Genomic DNA, 21,042 nt, shown 5'->3' with positions numbered 1-21,042 from the left:
GTGAAATTCTGTTACCTCTATTATGTAGGAGGTCAGACTAAATGTGGCCCCTTCTGGTCTGAAAATCTATGAATCTACAAGGTCCTGTTTTTCTAAAAACTGGGACTATTCAAGAAAGCTACACTTCTAATGTCATGTAATGCCTTTAATATTTCTGCAAATCCAGTGCCCTTCCCTTTAAAATTGGGATTGTCAGCTGCTTTTCTTCTTGAAAACCCCACTTCCACCAACGCACTTTTGCCAAAATCATTAAATCCTTATTGACTGCTTAATCCTATATCAGGGACTGTTCAGAAAGTTCAGAATGCCCATCCCTGAAAGTCAGGCCCCTTTAGGATGTGTGTCTGTACTGCAGTCATGGGGTGTGGTTGCAGTTTGAGTAGACAAACCCATGCTAGCTTTAATTTAGCTAGCTCAAGTCCTGGAGTAATGAAGATGCAGCAGCTCGTGTGCTCCTGCTTCAGCACGGTCTAGCCCTGTGAGTAATTATCCAAGCTCCTGGGTGGGTTTGTACTGCTAGATTACCACTACTTTGTTTATATCTACGTGATCTGCAGCTGTATCTTGTGATTGCAGTCTAGACATAACCCTCAGTTTGGCCACTCAGGAATTGAAGTACCCCCAAATCACCACTCACTTTCAAAAGTCTTGGGTCACAGCATTTGTTTCACCCAAGTAAAATTTTCGAATGGGTTTTCATTTTAGGTGACACATCAGGCATTTTAACTTGCCAAGATTCCACTGCAGTGTACGAATCCCTCAGCAACAGGTATCCAGGTAACCATGCCAATGTTGTTCTCCAGCAAGGTGACTGGAACAACTTGTTTCTTCAGTTGGCAGGGAGAGCAGTTCAGCAATTACCGTACAGTTTTCACACTCCTGCTGAAATTGGCATCTGAACAATACGGATTTCTGGTTCTTGTCACTCAAAGCCAGGCACTTCCAAAGCCGATAAGGCATCAGAGGTTCAGCCACAGATCAGGATAATCTGACCTGTCACAGGTAAATTTGATTAAAACTATTTTTAATTCATGTTTAACACTGAGATTGTGCCACGTAGGATTGTTTATTGGAGGATTTTCAAAATACTTTCCCAAATGATTTCTGTCTTCTGATATTATTAAATGGTTACAGCAACATAAGTGTATGGAAGACCTCACCAGAAACTCCTTATATTTAAAAGAATAAAATAAGAATCTTAGAGTAGTTCACAGCCATGTGTTGGGTGTTAATACTTTTGTGTTTGCCTGGTTTTAAAAGACAACCATCTTGTTGAGCGATTTGCGTAAATAGAAATATTTACCTTTATAAACGAATTCTCTCTCTCTCAAACATCTCTTCTTCCGCTGTCCATTTGTAAACACTCTGTTCCCTCAAAGGACTGGAGTGTTCTGTCGGAGCTCAGATACATTATAACAATAATAATATTGGGCTTCATTCTCCATGACCTTGGGCCATGTGCAGACATTGACCAGCCCCAGAGTAATTAAAGTGGCTGTAAAATGCAACCATTTTGATTTGCATTGTATGCCCATTGTACTCTCTCCTTGCCCATGACTACAGAGGTCATAGTCAATAGAGAACAAAGCATGGAATTTATACATCAGGAAACAACGCCAAATTTTTGTACTATTAGCTGATGAACCCATCTTTTTAAGACCACGTGAGTGTAAAGTCAGAGCAAATTAAGCAAATAAAGCACTAAAAAAGCAAGCAAAGTCGCATGATTCCAAAGGGAGGCCTGGCAGTGGTTAAAACAGAAAATACCTAAAATATGTAAATTAAATAGTTTTCAGCCTTTTTTAAGATGCAGGGAGAGAGAGTTTGTGGTGATTTGCTCCAGGAGTATATGACCGATACTACAACAAAGGCTGGATTGCCCTTTAATTTAAAAGCACAATGGTACAACCCCTAAAATGTTGATGGTGTCATAGCATGGGCCTTGATTCGGCAAAGCCCTTAAGCACTGGCTTACGTGCCATTGGCTGCAATGGGGCTTATGCGTTTGCCACGAGTTAAGAATGTGTTTGAAGTTTTACCGACTATGGGGATTGGATGAAAGTTAAGCACATGCATCAATGCAATAGTGAATCGGGGTCCTAGATAATCATAGAATCATAGAATATCAGGGTTGGAAGGGACCTCAGGAGGTCTAGTCCAACCCCCTGCTCAAAGCAGGATCAATCCCCAATTTTTGCCCCCGATCCGTAACTGGTCCCTTCAAGGATTGAACTCACAACCCTGGGTTTAGCAGGCCAATGCTCAAACCACTGAGCTATCCCTCCCCCCCTGAAAAAACAAGCACCTGCCTAGCAGAGGATGGCTATTCACTATCTGGTCTGTATGCACGAAGATCTTTCACCATGAACACTTTCACATTTGATGATAACCTCTTACAATAACCCGTGTAGCCTTTTTTGCAGCAGCTGAACTTTACAGCAGGCTCTGAAGTGATAACAGATCCAGTTTCCCCACGCAGTCAATGCCCGTTTGTTGATGTGGAGATCTGCAGTCTTGCTGTAAAAGATCAAGCAATGCAGTTCTAACTCTTGGCCAAGGAGCATTTTATTTTATAAGTCTCAGCAGTGGGAGCTGGGCAGATCATTGTCTCTGAAGCATGTGTGTACAGATGGGTGTGTATGTGTAAAGGTATGGGCCAGATTTTCCAGCCTGGCTAAGCAGTGCTCAGAGCAAGACCAGGAGGAGAAGGGAAAGACAAAGACAGATGTAGGTCACATTTACACCTTTACAGTCTCCCAGGGAAGATTAGCATCTGACCCAGCTGCCAACAGCCAATATCACTGGGGCACTGGGACACCCCAGCCGGCACCCCTTTCCACAGTCATGTTTTTGTGTCCGAGGAGAAGTAGGCTCTGGCTCTGTAGGTAGGGGGAATTCTCCATTAGCTGGATTTGCAGAGCTTTGAACTGGGAGACCCACGCGCAGGTCTGCATACGTGTATGCACGCATAGTGTGTGCATAAAATAAAGTTCTACTGGGGCATCACATGTTGAAATAGTGTCTGTCGTTTGTAGGAGAGCTGTGAAATTAGAGCCTTTGCCACCACTAGACAACTTTGCTCAAGAGCCTGATCCAGTGAGCTGCATAGCACCACCTGCAGGGTGCCTGGTGCCCTCTGCTCTCAGTGACAGCTGATTGCACTCCGCATCCTGCAGGACGAGCTTAGCAGATCTCAGGATCAGATTCTGCAGATAAAAAAAAAAAATGAAAAAGTGTATAGGACTAGGTCCTGCTAACATTCTGGTTTTGCTTTTAGGAGCTCAAGAATTGCTTACATTTTTTTAAAAAAGATATAAAATGATCCCTTTCCCCACCCCCTGCCACCCTTAGATTTAAATGTCTGTGAGTCTCAGCATGGCAGAAGTGTTTCCCATGGGAGTTATTTGGTTAAAACTCCACATGTTTTACCCCCTCCCTCTCCCCCAGCTGTTATATTTTAATATTTGACTGTGTCTCCTGAATAAGACTTTGAGCAAAGCTGGATCCGGAGAAGTCACTGCATTTCACGTCGTAAAGCATCGCTGGAACACTGCAGCTTTAACCTATCTGTCTGCAGCACCTTTTAAAACAAGCATAATAAGCCTGAAACAATGATACCTACAAATTCTTAAAGGGTGTTTAGGCAGCAGTCTATTCATCCTGTACAACAAAGAATAAGCAGGATATGATGGGAGCTGCTTTTTTCTGTCCTGGGGAGGGATTGTTTGTTGTTATTGTTTGGATCAGAACTTCCACTGGATTTAAGTTGGGATTTTTAAAATAGCCTAAGGGAGTTAGGTACCCAAATCACTGGGTGTTCAGTTAAAGCTCCATTGCAAACTCCGGCTTTATATAAACATATACATCTTCAAATAGTAAATAATACAATTACAGGAAAAGAAATTAAAAAGGAGAAGAAAAGATTTTGGTCAGGCAGGTCTGAGCTTCCTAAATGATTCTTCCATCATTCTTTCAACAGGATGCCAAATGGGTTATAAATTAGTTGAAACATTTTGATTTTCTGAATGTCTTTCACATGTGTGTTTCCAATAGGGAGGGTGCCCATTGGTTAAAAGAGAGTTCTAAGTGTCTCTCCTTTTCTTCAGTATAAGAATAACAGTATCTGGCAATGGGTTTTGTGTTTTGTTTTAATACCAGCCAGATTACTCAGGGAGAGTGACTTCAGAATGACAAGTGAAAATCAACTTTCAACAGTAATGTCTATAAAATCAATTCGGTTTTTTTCTCCCAATATCTAAAGTGGGTTTGACACTCAAAGAATTTGGGATTAATTGAATCACCAGTATTATTGAAACATAGATTTGTTGGTATCAGATGTACTTTATGTAATTTTGTTAATATCCAGTTAATATCCAAAAACAAAAATCAGGTCTGAATATATGAGGCTGATTTTGAGGACTTGAACTTTTTTTCCTTATTTTAAATCAATCTTTGATATTTAGTTCCGACTCTAAATTATTTTATTCCTACATGTGATACAAAACATTCTATTGGCTTCCATATATTACATTTAAGTAATTTAATGTATTTTGGAGGCTGTATAAAGATTTGATGATTGCCTTCTTTTGAAGGTTATATAAAGTGAGAAAGTATGCAATATTTTAATAGCTGAATATATTTAGTCTTGATTGAGATAAACCAATAATCTCATTGTAGACTGGGAGTTAATAGTAATGCATTTTCTCTATTTATATAATCAAGAAAGTGAATATTTCTTCTATCTCTGGTTTCCAGTAAAATGCATTTTAATCGATTTCCTCCTGAGTTGTATAGATATTTATTAGGGAATAATCAGAGTATTATCCATAGCTTTGTTTCATGTAACAAATGACTTAATAATGTTAAATGTAATTGGATTATTTTCCAAAGATCTAGGAAGATTCACTATTCTAACAGAAATATTACATGACATTGTCCCTTGATAAGTAACCAGGAGGGTAAAACTGAATTGTGGAGTCCATTTTGAATTGTTGAGTACTTCGGTGTATAATGAACGCTGTACAAGAAGGGCAAAGATTGCGGAAATTAAGTTTTGCCTTGCGGTTTTGGAAGCTGTGCCTTTCTCTGTGTTTATTCACTGATTCTGGATTTTTCAAAAATATTGCATCAGAAATGCTGCTTCCTGGGTATGAAAACTCAGAGGCGGCATTATAACTGGTAACATGCTACATGTGTCCACAATCTGAGTTCCAACGACTGTTTGATTGACTCTGTGTGACCCACAACAATTAAGTTTCAATGGGCTTCACTTGTCAGTGTTGCCCTTGCATAATGTTAGAATTATTTTCTGCTAGGTTGGAAGTCGATATTACACATTGATTTCGCTCCTGGAGATGAGCCATATGTTATCAAGGCCTGTTTGGAATGTAAGAGGAACAGCATGAGCCCAGTCTACAACGGTGGAGGCGTTGGGTCTATCTCTGAGAGCTCCCACATTTTCACTTACATCCTGCTGTGGGTAGTGGCCGAACTATGACAATTTAACCCTTAGTTTACTTGGATATGAGGGTCAACCCTTTCATTAATGCAAAGCAAAGGTAGTGAGGGAAGGCCTAAGTCCTCGGCATTACTGGTTTCATTTTGTGACCATTGGAATTTGACATGATGCAAATGAAGCCACTGTACCTTGAGTGGTTGCTCATATTCTCCTAAGGTTATTGCCAGTGCTCAGCTGACCCTTTAGCTTCCCACGTTTTTGCTGCAGATCAATATCTGCATCTGAGGTGGAGTTTGTAAAAGCTGCCTCGTGACTGTGTTTCAAAATGGAGAGTCCAGGGTTTTGATCAGTCTCCAGTGTTAGTGTGGCTAAAGGAATTATGACTAGAGAACAAGCATTCAACACTAACAATCATGTAATACTCTACGGATACAGGAAAGGAGCTGAGTGAGACATGTAAGAAAGAGAAGAATGCAACGCAAACAACTGTGTTGATTCTGAACGAGAAGCTGCGCTGGTATACCCTTTCAGAGGGTAGCTGCGAGGTGAAACTGGGATCCGTTTGGAATAGTAGATCCCTACTAATAGATCACTGTCTTGCAAGGATCATTGCCTCTCTTCTGAACGGCTGCTCGCTGCTTTTGATAGTCATGAATTAGATAGTACTGCAGGGTTCCTTGCTGAAGGCAGTTTAATTCACAAAAGTGCTTACAGAAATATTTAGTCCTGCCTCAGTGCAGGGGACAGACTGGATGATCTCTCGAGGCCCCTTCCAGACCGCCATTTCTATGATTCCGTAAAAGCCAAGAAAATGCTAAGTTTCCTACCAATTTCAGGACACAGGAGCCTCTGTTTGTGTTCCATTTTAGAAAAATAAATAAATACACTATGTCCATTGGTCAGATATCTGTTAAAAGCTGTAAAACAATGTTGATGGATTATAATCTAACCTTTCCTCAAAGAAACTAGAACATTTCAGATTTAAGATGACCTCACTTAGTTTGGGATACCTGGATACAGATACCTCCTAACACTGGAGAACTTGAGAATTTTATCTCTTGAACCTCTAAACCAGAGAGAGTTCCACCATTTTGGCTATCAGTATTCCTAGAAGTCTTGCCACAGACAAGCGCTTCTGAGTATCGCATCACAGCGTAAGGCATCGGCTCATGGTGTGACATAATTCACAAAAGCCCTGTTTTCCAGGGGGCAGCGCTTCGAGGAATGACTCTCAAAATGCCCCCCGATTACTATGGAGTGACCCTGTGGTAAGTCAGACATATGGGAGCTCCTCAAAACTACGGCAGCACATATTGTCCTTTATCACAGGCTACATGGCATTATACAGCTGTAGAGATTACAGTGGGCCTCGTAATGTTACCCAGTGCTGTGGAACTCATGGTATAAATACTTCCTTCTTCCTGTTCCTTCATGCATTCGGTTGACTCTTCGCACCTGCCCTATATGGGCACATGTAATGCTGCACCCATGGGTGGGTTGTTATTAGTGGGGATTGAGTCTGGGACTTCTGGTTCTGAAAGCATGAACCTCTACGGCCTGAGTTGCATGGCCATTTAATAAAATGGGTTTTAGGCCCTAATCCAGCAAAACGCTTAAGCATGTGCTTAACTTTAGGCACTTGTAGTCCCATTGAAGCCCCATTCTCTATGAGAAATAAGTTAAAGATGCCTTGATGAAGCTTTCTTGCTCCATAAGGACTTGCAATTTCAGGAGGTCACAATTTCACTTTGACTTTTCCTTTAACTTTGCCCACTGGTCTGTTATATGTCCATCTCTGGGTCTGATCCAAAGAGCGCATGAGTCTGTTACCGCCTCCAGCTTCAAAGTGTTGGTTCAGGTTGAGATGAAGAGACCCGTGGATTTAGCTCAGGAGGTTTCCAGCGCAGATCTTTGATGTCAGGAGAAATGGTGGCTGCCCCACATGGTCATAAGCCATATGTGAAAGGTCAATGAAATGCGTGAAAATATAGGAAGATATAAGAACCTGAGTGGAATATGGTACTTGATTCTGCAAAGTCACGGTGCAAAATGTCCTAACTTTCCACTGACCTCAATGGTAGCTGAAATGACTCCACACTTTTTAGTTTGGGTCCAAACACTGTACACACCTCCAGTCAGGTGCCATTTTTCTGGAAATGTGACAAACAGCTGGAAGGCACTGGAGAAATCAGTTTTTATTCAAGGCAGCGCTGGGGTAACGTGCATTAAGATGGTTTCCCGTGCATTGGGAAGCTACTAGGTCTGTACAAATGCATGCAATTTTATTTTTAAACAAGTACATTAAAAATCAATAATCTCATTAACATGCCAATTGCAGCTCCTACTGTTCAAGAGTATTTAACTGCTTTCTTCCGCTGTAAGTAGCCATTTGTGTATTCTTCCAGGGGAGCCGTAATTAAGGAAAGATGAGAAATGAGGGGAGCCTGTGTAACTGGAAACTGTTGTTATTGACTCAAACAGAAAGCAAAATCCACATGCTAGTTTTGAAGCATTCCATCTCTGCAGGAGTTCCGCCACTCAAGCGTCCAATGTTGCCAACCCCAAATGCTCAACAATCATCAGGCAGGCCACCCAAAATCAGGAAATGGGCTTAAAAATCAGGAGACTTAGTTTATAAAAAAAAAATAAATAAATAGAGAGAGAGAAAATGTGGGTTCTTTTCACCTGCCTTCTGGTTTTTGAGCCTGTATAGTTTATGGGTGAAATCCTAGCCCCATTCAAGTCAGTGGCGTTTGGCCATATTTTCAAGCTTTTCTCCATTACCAGGAGGACAAAGAAATTACTTTTTAAGATTAAGATTCTCTCATAATCACCTACCTCCAGAAGCTGGGGCTTCAAAAGAAACACCAAATATTGCAAGACTCTCACTAAAAGTGTGCGAGCTGGCACTACTGAGCACTTACTCCACTTTTCCGGGCTTTTCTTTCGCTCTGAGATTACAGGGATAGAAATAATTCCTTTCTATGCGATTTCATTAAGCCACTAGACAGTGCTCTTACATTGTTTTGATCTTATAGCCTACTTACCACTATTATGTGTAGGAGAGTGTTATTAAAAAAAAAGTGAAAGGTTTACTCCTTTCTTCTAATAAGCACCAGTTATCCATTGCAGTAGAAATAACTATGGAAGATGTAAGTAATCCTTGGGATTATTAAAGCAGAGACCCAGCTACAGTCATCTCAATTGAAAAATACATATAGGAGCCTGCTATTTACAAAAGATCCAGAATTTCTTTAGGGTTTATTATATACTCACGAAAGGGTTCAGTTGTCTTTAAGGGAAACGCTAACTCTGATGTCTAAGAAATGTGTTTTAAAAAAGTCTGTCATTTTTTAATTCCCACATTTCTTTGGTTGTTCCCTCTCCCTCTCTTTTTGATACCATCTTGCTTTCGCATCCACAGTTACACTCTAAAAATGATCTAAAGCCGAGAGTGGTTTATCCTGAAATGGCGAACCGCAGCTGTGCTCTGTGGTGTAGACTATCAAGATAAAAACAGTACATGATTTTAGCTCTCGTAGTGTTTACGTTTGGTGCCAGAGGTACTCAAGCGTTTTCGCAATGTGTGTCTACAGTGCAGGCAGAAAGACAGAAAGAGTGCAGTATCTTTTGAAATCTATACAGGATCTTGCTTACCCTGCTGGGTTTAATTTTAGAATACAGAGTTTATCGTAAAGGGGAAAAATGTTTTTGGTATGTTACATTCTCTAATCAAATCCAGAAAAAAAAGCTGTTGTGGGCATCGTTCATTAGATTCATCTACACCGGCAAATTTTTGTTTCCCTTTTAGTTTTCTAAAAATCCTGCACGAGTGAAATGTATTCATTGATGGTGCGGATCTGATGTCCCTGATATTGTTGCCCATGGCGTGGAATGGCGGCAGGGTGTATGGGGAGGAGTTGAGGTGGGGCGGGGGGTGAGGGGAGCTTGGCTGCCAGTGGGTGCAGAGTACCCACTAATTTTTCCCCATGGAAAAATGCCTCCAGCCCCGGAGCACCCACAGAGTCAGCGCCTATGCTGCTGCGCCCCTTCAGAGTGCAGCTCACTACTCTCCCCCCCCACCCCCCAGGTGGCCAGCCAGCTTCACCCTCTAGCGTATAAGTGGGGAGGGGCGCCCTAGCCCTCCCAAGCCCCTTTTTGGGCACTGAGCATGCCCAGCGAATAGGGATGGAAGGACAGATCAATCCATCAGCACAATGACTAGGACTGTGCCTGGCCCTGGTCCAGGCCACGGTTATGGAAGCCAGGCTGCTTGTGTTCTCCTCCTCCCCGACGGTGCACCCTGATAAGGGGTGGGCAGAGTCTTTGTGAGCACCAGGGGAGAGGAACCTAAACACCAAAGCTGAGTGGCGCTAACATTGAAACAGGGAGTGGTTCGGGTCTTCTTCAGGGAAAAGAACTTACAATCCTCAACAGTATTTTATAAGGGATACAGCATTTACATAGTTTGGTGTAACAAAGGAGAATGAAATAAAGGGTCCTACAGTATCAATACTGATATTTTTGTATACAGACTATCATCCAGCCTCTAGGTGTCTCTGTGTGCTGTATAGAATTCCAGAGAGGATGGACTCCCTGGTAAACAAGAGAGACAAAATGGGAACCCAAGCTCTTTGGAAGCCTGTTAGCTTGTTTTGGTAGGGGTAGCTGCTTTATTTAATAAAATGCCTCCTGTTTGAAAAGAGTTGCGATTCCTCATACCGTGATGATGACGACATTTGGAGTGGAGTGGATAGAAATACGTGTGAATAACTCACGCATGCTGCTATGATGATATAAGCATCAGCAAACTGTAGGGAGTGCACATGCAGAATACCCAACCGGCCATTTGCATGGGCAGCCGCAGTAATTGCTTGTACAGAGTTTGTGTGTGAAAATCTGGTCCTCAAGCGTGGTGGTTAAAAAAAAATAAAATAAAATGGCTTGCTTTGTAAAAGTTGGCCCTGTAGTCTTTCTGTCATGGGCGTGTTTTAATGTAATGGGACATGATGACAGTTAAGTCAGAATTAGAATGCTCAGGAAGAGAATTCCCGTAACTGCTACCAATAGAGGCCAATTAGATTTCATTTCCCTAATTCAAGAAACAATCCCTGTCATTGTAGGGTCCAGTGCAGCCAAAGAAATGGCAGAGGGAGAGAGAAGTAAGGTGTCCTCAACACAAGGAAGTGAAGGCTCTTATTTTTCATGATTTGACACATTAAAAATGTAAATTTCTAGTTCTGTTTGGAAGCGTGTTAGGTGTCTAATTTGCACTTCTGTGTATTTGTACTGTTAAACGTTCTTCTGTTTGTTAACACGTGCCCTGGAGTGATGCCTTGTGAGCTACTCTGGAAATACAAAATAAACAGGCCTGGACTGCGTTGCAAAGTGGAACCGTTCTAGCACGCCTGCACTAAAGGGAAAGAGACAGGCCCCACTGCCCAAATTAATTTATGGTAGTTGAAAGCCCCCTCAGAATATGTTGCACACAACACACTCGTGCTGGAAACACACTCGTTCCTCACTGCAATAGCCATTCCATTCCCTGAGAGGGCATTTTCAGAAACATCCACAGACCGATCCCTTGAGCGATTTACCTAGCTGAACACACGAGCTTTACAAGCTACGTTCATAGGTCTTATGGCTACTTCTTATAGTGCCACCTAGTCAGTAGTTTGGGGGTCAGGACTGTAAAGCTGAACAGTTCTAGCAATGAAGCTCTGAACTGTACCTCTGGTCATTATTCCAACCTTCCACTACAGTTGCCTATTTTAAGAAATGGTGAGGGTCATGTCAAGGCATGTTTCTTCTGTTATTCCAATGCAAATAATGAAACAACTGTGACAGAATGAAAAGAATAAAAAGCACTCTGAGAAAGGGAGTTTTAAAAACAATAGGTTAGATCGTCAGCAGGTGTAAATTGCCTCGCGCTGTTGACTTCTACAGTTCACACCAGCTGAGGATCTGGCCTAAGGTGAGCAGATGTCCCGATTTTATTGGGACAGTCCTGATTTTTGGGTCTTTTTCTTATATAGGCTCCTTCCCCCCCCCCCCCCCACCCCATCCCGATTTTTCACACCTGCTGTCTGGTCACCCTAATCTAGCCTGTGATGTTCATCAGTGTTATCCATTTTTCACAGTTCAGAACTTTGTTGGAGCTCTTCAGAACATTTGCAAACGGAACAGACTCTTCCAGATACATGGAATGTATCTGCTCCCATGAAGTCAATGGCAAAACCGTGTGATTGCAACGTAGACCATGCCCTAGCTCCTACAACCCCACTCTAATTTCAGAGAGTAGAAGTTGGCATTCCCCAGTGCTGGGCTTAATTTCATAGCTTGGGAATTACACTAAATAATTGTGCATGTCTGTCATGGCTTTGACCTACAGACCAAGATATGTGGTGTATTCAAATAAATATTGTTAGTTTGAAAACTAAGCTAACCCGTACCAGAAAACAAATAAAAGAAGCAATTTAGCAGAGCTCTAGATGGCTTCAAAGGAGCTGAGATCTTAAACATTTTTACAAGTCTTTTATGACTGTCTCAAACCACCTTTTATCTTGATCAGTTTTGCCATAGTGACTAATGACGCCTGCGAGCGGGTACAGAATGGAACATTTGCAGGAGTTCCTGTGGTTACAAGCAGCTATGGCTTTTCATGATTTCAGCAGACGTGTTTCTTTCCTCGCTATCCCTCCCCCCATGCCTCGTGCTCCTGAGGCCAGAGCAGAATTTTCTAAACCTAGTCACCTACTTGATCTGCGTGCATAATTTCCATCTGCGTAAATGGAAGTGGCACAGATACACCGAGAGGAAAATGTTCCTCTAATTTCTCTGTGCTCCAGCCTCCCAGAGGGATTGCCTCCACGGTTTTGCAATCAACATCTCGCCCACAACAGAGGAGAGATTTGTCTTCCTGGAGACACTGTGTTGAGGAGCAATGAAGTTTAGGGCACAGTGCAGCCTTCCTGGCTCTCTGAAGCCTTTACCAGTACAAAAGCAAGCAGCCAGCATACAGCTGATAAGTGTTGGCAAGAATTTGCTCCCCTAATTATTCTCCCTTATGCATAGATAATTTTAATATAGTTGCACTTATCAACCCTGCTGTTATTGGAGTTGCGAGGACTGACCTGCTAATCATAACCAAAAATTAATGGAAATTTTCAGTCGTCGAGACAGTGGTCTCTGAAGTGCTCAGAGAGCAGCTTCAAAGGGGAATCGAAAAGTGAAGCAGCATGTGTTGCCCTTACGGCTGTAGATAAAGTGGCCCAATGTCAGTTACTGAGGTACTTGGGGCGGGAGGCAAGAAATAAAACTGGAGGAGCGTAAATAAGAGGTTAAGAGCCAGATCTTGTGAGGTGTTGGGCCCTCTCAAGCCCCCATTGAAAACAGGTCAGCAACATGCAGAAACCAGACTCCTGGGTTTAAAAAAAAGAAGAAAATGCATACTTTGCAAGAGTATGGTGGTTCTAGAAAGAGAAGCACTTCAGCAAGACAGGCCAAATCAATTCCATTGTTACCATCCCCATAGACTTTAGGGGCCAGATCCTCACGTGGTGTGAATTGGAACATCACAGTTGAAGTGAAGTGACATCAAAGCATCCATTCAGAGTTATGCCACCTGCGGATCTGGCAGGTAATTGCCAAATAGCACTGTGAGTTTGTGTAGATACTTCACAAAGCAGTTCTCATTCATCTTTTCAGAGGTTTTCTTTAAAATGCCATGGATCCATTTTGACTGTAGAGATAAAATATCTTATCAGTACAGAGGACCCACAGAGTCCGTAAACATGCTTTTATGTTGATGAGGCTAAAAGAAAGGACTGATTAGCTTGTCTGAAATATCAAAAACTTGGCTTGCGTGTGTCTGAGTGCCTGTACACCCATCTCAAAGAGAGAGAGATTTTTGAACATGATGTTTTTGAATCATAGTTTGGTACATTGCACTTAAATAGTTCTGTCTTGGGCACATTCAAAATGAATTTATAGATGGATGTTTGGAGTACTGGCTAGAAGAGAAATAGTTTTATAAAATAGGAATAAATTGCTTATATGTGCAAAATAAAAATGGTTCAAGGAACAGATTTTCTTTAGCACTAGCGAATGGAAAAATTGAATATCATTTAATCCATTCCATATGTGTAGCTGAGGATCTTTTTAAAAGTATGTTTATTGGTTTTCAGGCTAATCCAATATTGGGGGGGGGGAGAACTGTATAGACAATGAGAAGATGATTTATAGAGCAGTAAAAGAGGCTGGATAGGAAAGTATTCATAATCTGATAAATTCTAGCTTTTGAGTCCTGCTGCCTCCTGGAGAGAAATCGCATCCCACAGCCTTCAGGATAACAAATTGATATTGTTGATGTGTTTGAACATCTCTGGACAAAAAATAACTTTGTTAATTTTGAGCTAAAGTTGCTCTAACCTATTTCCTCACAGCAACTCAAACATTAAAGAGGAAGAAAACCCTCAAGTAAGGCAACTTTCCCACCCAACCCAATACCAAGCTCCAAGAGAGAGCGGCTACGTTCGTGAGATTCAGCCACACCAACATACTTGGAAACACATATTTGTAGCTGGGCCCTGCATGTGGTGGATGCAGCGGTGGAATTAGTTGTGGCTCCGATTCTGTGGCTGGCTCTACAGGGTAGAGTAGCGTTGGTGTGGCTCCAAACTTTCCCAGCTAGCTGTGCCCCAATGGGTTATAACACCAGCCAAAAGTAGCCAGACAGCAAGAGGGCCCTGGCCATGCCCCCTCCCTCCCTCCATGCCTTCTGGGGGCGGAGGGCGGGGGGAAGAGCTGGCTGTGCCAACGGACTCCTAAGGTGGGAAGATACGGTGGCTTTCCTGCCTCTACCAGTGCTGCAAAGGGGCTGGACTGCAGAAAAGCATCTGGCATTTTCAGTGCAGCAATGCTATCCCCCTCAGTAAATGCATGGGAGAACTGAAAATCACACTGCAGTGCCCCACCTTTGCTCTGGCGTACCTTAAGAGACGCGCAAACAAACACACGTCTAGGCTGGAGTAACATTGTGGCTTGGGGGGTGGGGCAGCTCAGCTCTACAATACACACCGCTAAACAAAAATCATGCATAAATATTCGTGACATCTTCTAGTAAAATCAGCTCCTGTGGACATTCCTAATGTGGGTTTAGTGAAATAAGAAGTTGCCAGGCTGGAGTTTTAAGTTGCTGTATTGCAGCGTGGAGGGTTTTTTTTTTATCCCTGCTGAGCCTAGACTGTGGTTGCTGGCTCAGGTGATGTTGCTGGCACATGGAGTGTATCTGGGTAACAGAGAGGCTGAAGAGGAAGGACTGTGCTACCCAATCTCTGAAGGAGATCCTGCCGTGTAAGCAAACTGAGCCAAATACCTGGACCTGAAGCAGATCCTCTTGGACCTTAGCATCCTGCGATGGGCCAGACGAAATGTTATGGGGGACAAGCTGAATAGGTTCTTCAAGCGGAGGAGGAGTACAACCAAAAAGCAGCTTACAAAACAAGTGGAACAGAATCAGAAGCTGGCAGCTTCTCCTCTTGGCTTCAGGTGGTAGACTTTTGTTCTGGGACTTGGTAAATGGATATAAAACAGTTCTCTTCCATTTGGTTGCAGCTCAGGTCGATAGTGTTTGAAAGACCTTTCCATCCAGTGGAGGGGCAGCTGCTTCTGTTGGTGGGCAGACAGGTTTCCACTTTCGGAGGGCGGACATGCCTCTTGTAAATAGTGCCTTTCTTGTTGGGAGCCTCAACAAAGAAGCCCAGGACTGAACATGCAAGGAGACCAAACTCCCTCCTTTTGCACTCTGCTGTGCTCTCTCTAGATGGAGGGAGGACAATGTGTTGAGGGCTGCCTTGCAGTTCTGTTGATTCTGTGGATACCCCTGAAGACATCAGTTTCCACTGCTGTCATGTTATGATGAGCGCTACAATTCACATAATTAAAACAACAGCCTCAGTAAAGCCCAGTCGTATGGTATAACTGAGGGCTGGGTAAAAACGGATTTGGGGATTTTATCAGACACAAGTTGACTCTTATTGGTTGCTCTGAGTAGTCTCCTGAGTGAGCAGGATAACCTCCAAACTCCTCCTTAGAACCTACTTAGTCTGTGAAGTCTTCCAATGTATAGTGATGTACTGGTGGTGTCTGAATGTGTTTTTGTACTTTGACTAGTATCTTATGTATCATACCTAGGTTGTAAACTCCTTGGTAAAGGGACATTTGATTATAAAGTACCAAGCACACCCGTTAGCCTTCTCTGGTAATAATAGCCTGCCCCAAATTCTGATGCTCTGGAAGATCATTGGTGAAATGTGTTTTTTCTGGGGCTGAAGTTGCTAAACTCTTTTCGACACATTTAATTTTGGCGAGAGCTGGCTGCAAGAAAATGGGGTGCTTTCAACAATCAAAAAGAGTGAGTTTCTGGAAGCCTGCTTGCTGAGATAGTCATGGTTATTCTTGCAAGCATTCTTCTGATCTTCCATCCCTTGATTTTTCTCCATCATCACAAAAATTAATGGAAGTGAAATTTGCTTTCCTACTCTCGCTCCTTGTGATCTCGCTGAAGTTTTAAAGACATACCTTTTTTCTTGCCTGTGTTTTGGTTATTCTGGAACTTTTATTTGGAGTTCCTTTTCTGTATTTAGAATGTGTATTTTGCATCTGCAAGGTAATACTTTTGAAATGCAAAACAGTCCATTAATCTGGGAATACCACAGCTAAATGATTTCTCTAGCCTCACTCCTTTGCTCCCATGTAGTCTTCATTGGCTTTATCCACATGCCTGTGCCAAGCTGGAAAAAACTACTTTAAGGCTGGTTTCTGCAGTCCTTACATGAATTCAATATTCTTGAGTATACACTATAGGGCTGTGGTTTTCAACCTTGTTTCATTTGCGGATCCCTAAAAAAATGTCGAAAGCAGGTGTGGACCCTTTGGAAATTCAACCTGTGGTCCGCGGACCCCAACCATAGAAGTCTTAAACTGAAAGCTGACTGAACAGAATTCAACTATAAATGTTGCGTGTGCTCTGCCCAGCATTTGATGAGAAAGGGCGCTAAACTGTGGGCTTCTCTGGTCATGACACCACTTCCAGGTTTTGACCTGTAGGTGGGGGTATTCGCATACTTCTGATTGATCAGAAAAACGGAATGCCATTTCTGGGATCTGAAACTTTTATTTTCATAGTCAACATTTGCGGATCCCTGAGACATAGTCTGCGGATCCCCCGGGGTCCGCGGATCCCAGGTTGAAAACCACCACCAGAACTACAACATAACTTCAGATTTCTTCCGAATGCATCTTTCGACTAAATTCTGCAGGTACAATATGTCAGCGGACTCTCTCCAGGATGACCCAACTGTAAAAGATCAACGTTTATCACGTGAGCATAAAAGGCCTGCAGCTTCTTCCATGCTGACCTGTTGTTTGGGAATGAACAGAAAGTTTCTAGGTCACTGTGCCTCCTGTAGGAAGTGGCACACGTAGCTCTGCAGTTTATAATTTTCTGAGTAGCCCCTCGTTTAGTATAAGTACCAAAAGTTATTACCGTGATCAAGCATGTCGATCTGTATGCAATGAAAAGAACTGAGCCTCTTTTACAGCTAGGTTCTATCGAAAAGAACAAATGTGAACAGTATTCGGGTTATTTGCCCGGCGTCTTTTACGGCTGAGAGTTAACTGCGAGACTCATTATTACTTTTAGAACTACGTGCTGCTTATAACCCTTTTTTCTACTGGCGTACAGCCATGAGCTGTGTGGGGCAGAGCGACTTTTCCTGCGCTCTGTTCGTTAAAGCTGCAAGGGATGCTGGCTCCCGAGATCGGCATTTGGTTCGAGGGACAGGGTTGGGTTGTGCCTCCTGATTTTCGCCAATAAGCTAAAACTTCGGTGGGCGTCCCTGGAAACAGCCTGAGTGCTTTAACTCCCCAAAGGGCCTGACTGACTCGCAGCTCCGAAGAGCAGAGCCACTCCACACGGCAGTGGTTTAGTCAGGCTGTGTAAGAACGCTTCTCCACCTCTCGCTGAGTACCCCAGAGGGCCTCAGTAAGCCTTTTGCTCTTTGCTTCAGCCACCACACTTTTCTCATTAGGAAGACATTGAAGAGACGTCTCTCTTTTTTTTTCTCTCCATCTTTCTCCCTTTCCTTTCTCCTTCCCACTGACGCAGTGGTTTTTGTGCACACGAAATAAATGCCTGCGTAGTTGGGGTAAGTAATCGTCTTCAGTTTGTAACATAGGAAAGCATAAGCCATTTAGTCTGAGACTAATATTTACACTTGGAAAGTTGTTTTCAGTTGTAATATTCTGTATCCAGCTGTAAACTCAGGGTTGCTTTTGCAATTAGGCAGGAAAACTGAGCTAACTAGCTCAAATGTTGGATTGAGTTTTGGTCTCATTTAATTACTGCTGCTAAGTTACAGTTCAGAGACTTGATTTAACTAATATAGGATATTAATAATATCTGTACTTCAAGTGGGGTTTTGTTTTGTTTTGTTTTGTTACCTAGGGAAGTTGTAAAATTGACAGAACCGTGGCTTTGCACAGCTTCTCTTACCAACTTCAAAACCACTGGTAGTTGTTTAGTGCGTTAAGAGTCTAAAATGTAAAACACTGTGGGATCTGGAGCTTATCTTTAGCTCTTAGTTTCAGAATGTAGCGTATGTCATCTCAGCTGCTGTGGGGATTTGTGTGGAATGACAAAATGCAAATCTTGAACCTTTTGACAGCTGTGTTTAATACAGGCTAAAATGTTGTTTTTAACTCTTGGATGTTGACTTTTTATATTAAAAATATTAGCACGAATTCTAAAGGGAATGTAGACTTTCTCTGATGCAAAGTAAAGCACTTTTTTTCTTTCAAGTAAAAGAAAGATTTTTTTAAGTATCTAATGAAACTTACTGGCTTTTGAATACTTTTGCAAATAAGCAACTAGCAAGTCACATTTCACATGTTCATTGGTTAGTCATAAATGACACTTTTGAGTGGAAAAAAGATACTTCTCGCAAATACAAACTAGTACGCGGTCTACAGAATGCTGGTCTGCATTAAGTTACTTTGTCTATTGGCTGCTATAGATATGTTTAACCTCCTCCTATATTTGCATTCGTTTAGTCAGTTTAAATCATTTGTATGCTTTGGGATTCCTGCTTTCTTCAAGCAGATGTGTTTATCTGCACAAATGGTGGAGTAATTGGAGAGGCAGACATAGTGATCTGTGTATACAGACAGAGCAAATATCCACTTGGGAGGGAGTGGATTAGGACAATTCTTAAAATAATCAGTTGCAAAAACTTGAGAACATAGTGCCGGGCAAGTGAAGGTGTCAAGTGAGCTGGAGCAGTGAAAACCTTGTAAGTTTCTAATTCTGTTCATCATATTACAAACGGCCCCTTTGTGGGGATAAAAAAAAATAAAAATGATCCAATATTATGTATCTATAGAGTCAGTGCATATCCTACACCCACAGAACTGCGCATAATCCCAATCGTAGGAGCAGTTGGCTGATGTAAAAAAAGTAAAAGAGAAATGCTATGGCCAGGCTTACTTGACTTTATTTCTGTGGAGAGAAAGGGAAATAAAATATTTTTGCTCTAACAAATAGTTGATCTATCCTGGAGCAGAAGACTGTACTTGTTCTTAAGGCAAATTCCTCTGAAAGTGTGAATCATTTACTTTGGATTTTTGTGGTGGAGGCTTGGAGATGATTAAATGTTCTGTCTGCAGGAAATTACCAGGGGATTTGAGTATTTTCCTGAATCAGCCTCAGATGGGACACAGTTTTTGGTGTAATACAAGAAAGTACTGTTACAGGGCAATCTTTCTGTGTTGCACTGCCTATTGACAGAGCAGGCCTCCCTGAGCCTTTCAAAGCTCTGGTTACGCAAGAGTATTTGTTACATTACCATTTAAGTAATCGGAGCAACATGCTGATTTCGCTAATGATCTTGATTAAGTTATCACTTATTTCCTTAATTAGCTGCTGGATCTACTTATACCTTCAATGAGTTTATTTTCTTTGCTCTTCTAGTGATTAGAATCTATATGAATTTTTGCAGAGGTGACTCTCTCCTTCTTAGGTAACACTAGAGCTTAAATTGAAGGGCCGTAGCACTACCGAGCCAACACATAACAGTCCTGTTTGATTGTTTATGGCCATTTGCATTGCAGGGTTGGGGAGTGGGAAATAAGGCCGGCATTGTTAAAGCTGCCTGGGCTACCAGTGAGCGCATCATTCATGAACAGAAAAGGAGTAAAGATGTCAGGGGGAGCAGGAAACTGAAAATACAGTCTTGTGTAACAGCCCTGAGCTGCTCCCAGTGAGGCGAAGCAAAATGGCATCTCTTTGGGACTTTATCTTTTGTCAGTGATGATTCAAAACTACAGAGGATCCCAGTCAGGGAGAGAGTATGGCTTTTAGAATGCCTCTCTCCAGAGAAGATGCCTATGTGCTTAAAATATTTCTGTTAGATACTTTGGTGGATTTTAACTAGACCAGAGGGCACAGCACTGATGGAAGGCTACCTAAATATGCACCCAGACATTTCAAATCTGAGAAGGGGTGACAGCTACCCAGCATTGTTTGATGTGTCACTGAAAAACAGACCAGCCATTTGTATCTGTTGGTGGCAGTTGTTCTCAAACAGAGAGAGGATTTAACAGCATTTACAAAGTGTGTTTTAGAAATGGGCATGTTAAATATGTTAATTATATACAATAATGGGAGGGTGGTTGCTGTCTCCAACCCAACCAGGGAAAATATTTTAAAACTATATGCAGTACAAGTAGGCTAGCTGAGGTGTTTGAGCACAGGGCCACAAGAGGGGTGTGTGTAGACATGCACTATCTGTGGGACAGCTTGGGGAAGGGGTTGTGTCCTTGGACCTTCCTAAATTCTCCAGCATGTGGGAGAAATGCGCTGTCTGCACTATCCTTTGGGAAGGTGCATCCTTCTCTTCCCAATGAGCAGGGCCGGCTCTGTGCCTTGTAGGGGCAATCTGTTGATGCGAGGATGGAGTATTCACTGGGCCTTACACAAGATGCAGGGGAGAGAGGGGAAGGTTTTTTGCACCCATTTCCACTCCGCTCATGTGCAAAGGCCAGGGACGACGCAGCCCAAAATGTAGGTACAGATCTTTGTATCGGGTATCTGGTAAAGTGTTGGAGGCTGACGTGGGAGGGGCGCTGCACTCGGCTTGTGCTAACAACTGTATTTAGATGGTCGCTGTTGGCAAGGGGGAAAGTGCACGCGTGGAATGAAGTCATGCATTACTGTCACACCGTCCAGTATTGCAGGAGTGCCAGGGAGTTGTCAGAGCTCCTGGGCCAATTCATTAACAGTTTCTTTGGAAATTATACACAGTGTTTAATCTTCAAATGCCTTTTCGGGTCCTTTGCTCTGAGGAAGTGCACCCAGCCAAGTCACGGAGCACATACTTTCCAGATAATAAAACACCTTCCCTCCTCCAATTCACAGCACAGCACTGGGTGTCTTTCCAATGCAGTGCTAGGAGGCACACTCCTAGTGGCTTTTGTAGGAAATCGCAAGTTACTGTCAAATTAGCACATTCGGCTGTGCCGATGGG

The 21,042-nt window shown here is 42.5% G+C and overlaps 1 protein-coding gene across 2 annotated transcripts in view; it reads left to right on the top strand.

The window, feature by feature from the left end:
- PRICKLE2 (prickle planar cell polarity protein 2) overlaps positions 1-21,042 on the top strand; it is a 186,247-nt gene that overhangs the window by 64,108 nt on the left and 101,097 nt on the right. Inside the window, exon 1 of one of the 2 annotated variants that reach the window (XM_074957397.1) lies at positions 17,431-17,667. The exons of the other annotated variant lie outside the window; for it this stretch is intronic. The gene's annotated coding sequence lies outside the window, so the exon portion shown is untranslated. Of the gene's footprint in view, positions 1-17,430; positions 17,668-21,042 lie in introns of those variants that run through there. 2 annotated transcript variants of the gene reach the window in all.

Source organism: Natator depressus, chromosome 7, assembly GCF_965152275.1.
Source record: "Natator depressus isolate rNatDep1 chromosome 7, rNatDep2.hap1, whole genome shotgun sequence".
Taxonomy (NCBI): domain Eukaryota; kingdom Metazoa; phylum Chordata; order Testudines; family Cheloniidae; genus Natator; species Natator depressus.
Note: the sequence above shows the minus strand (reverse complement) of the source record. Positions and strands in the feature narration are given on the sequence as shown.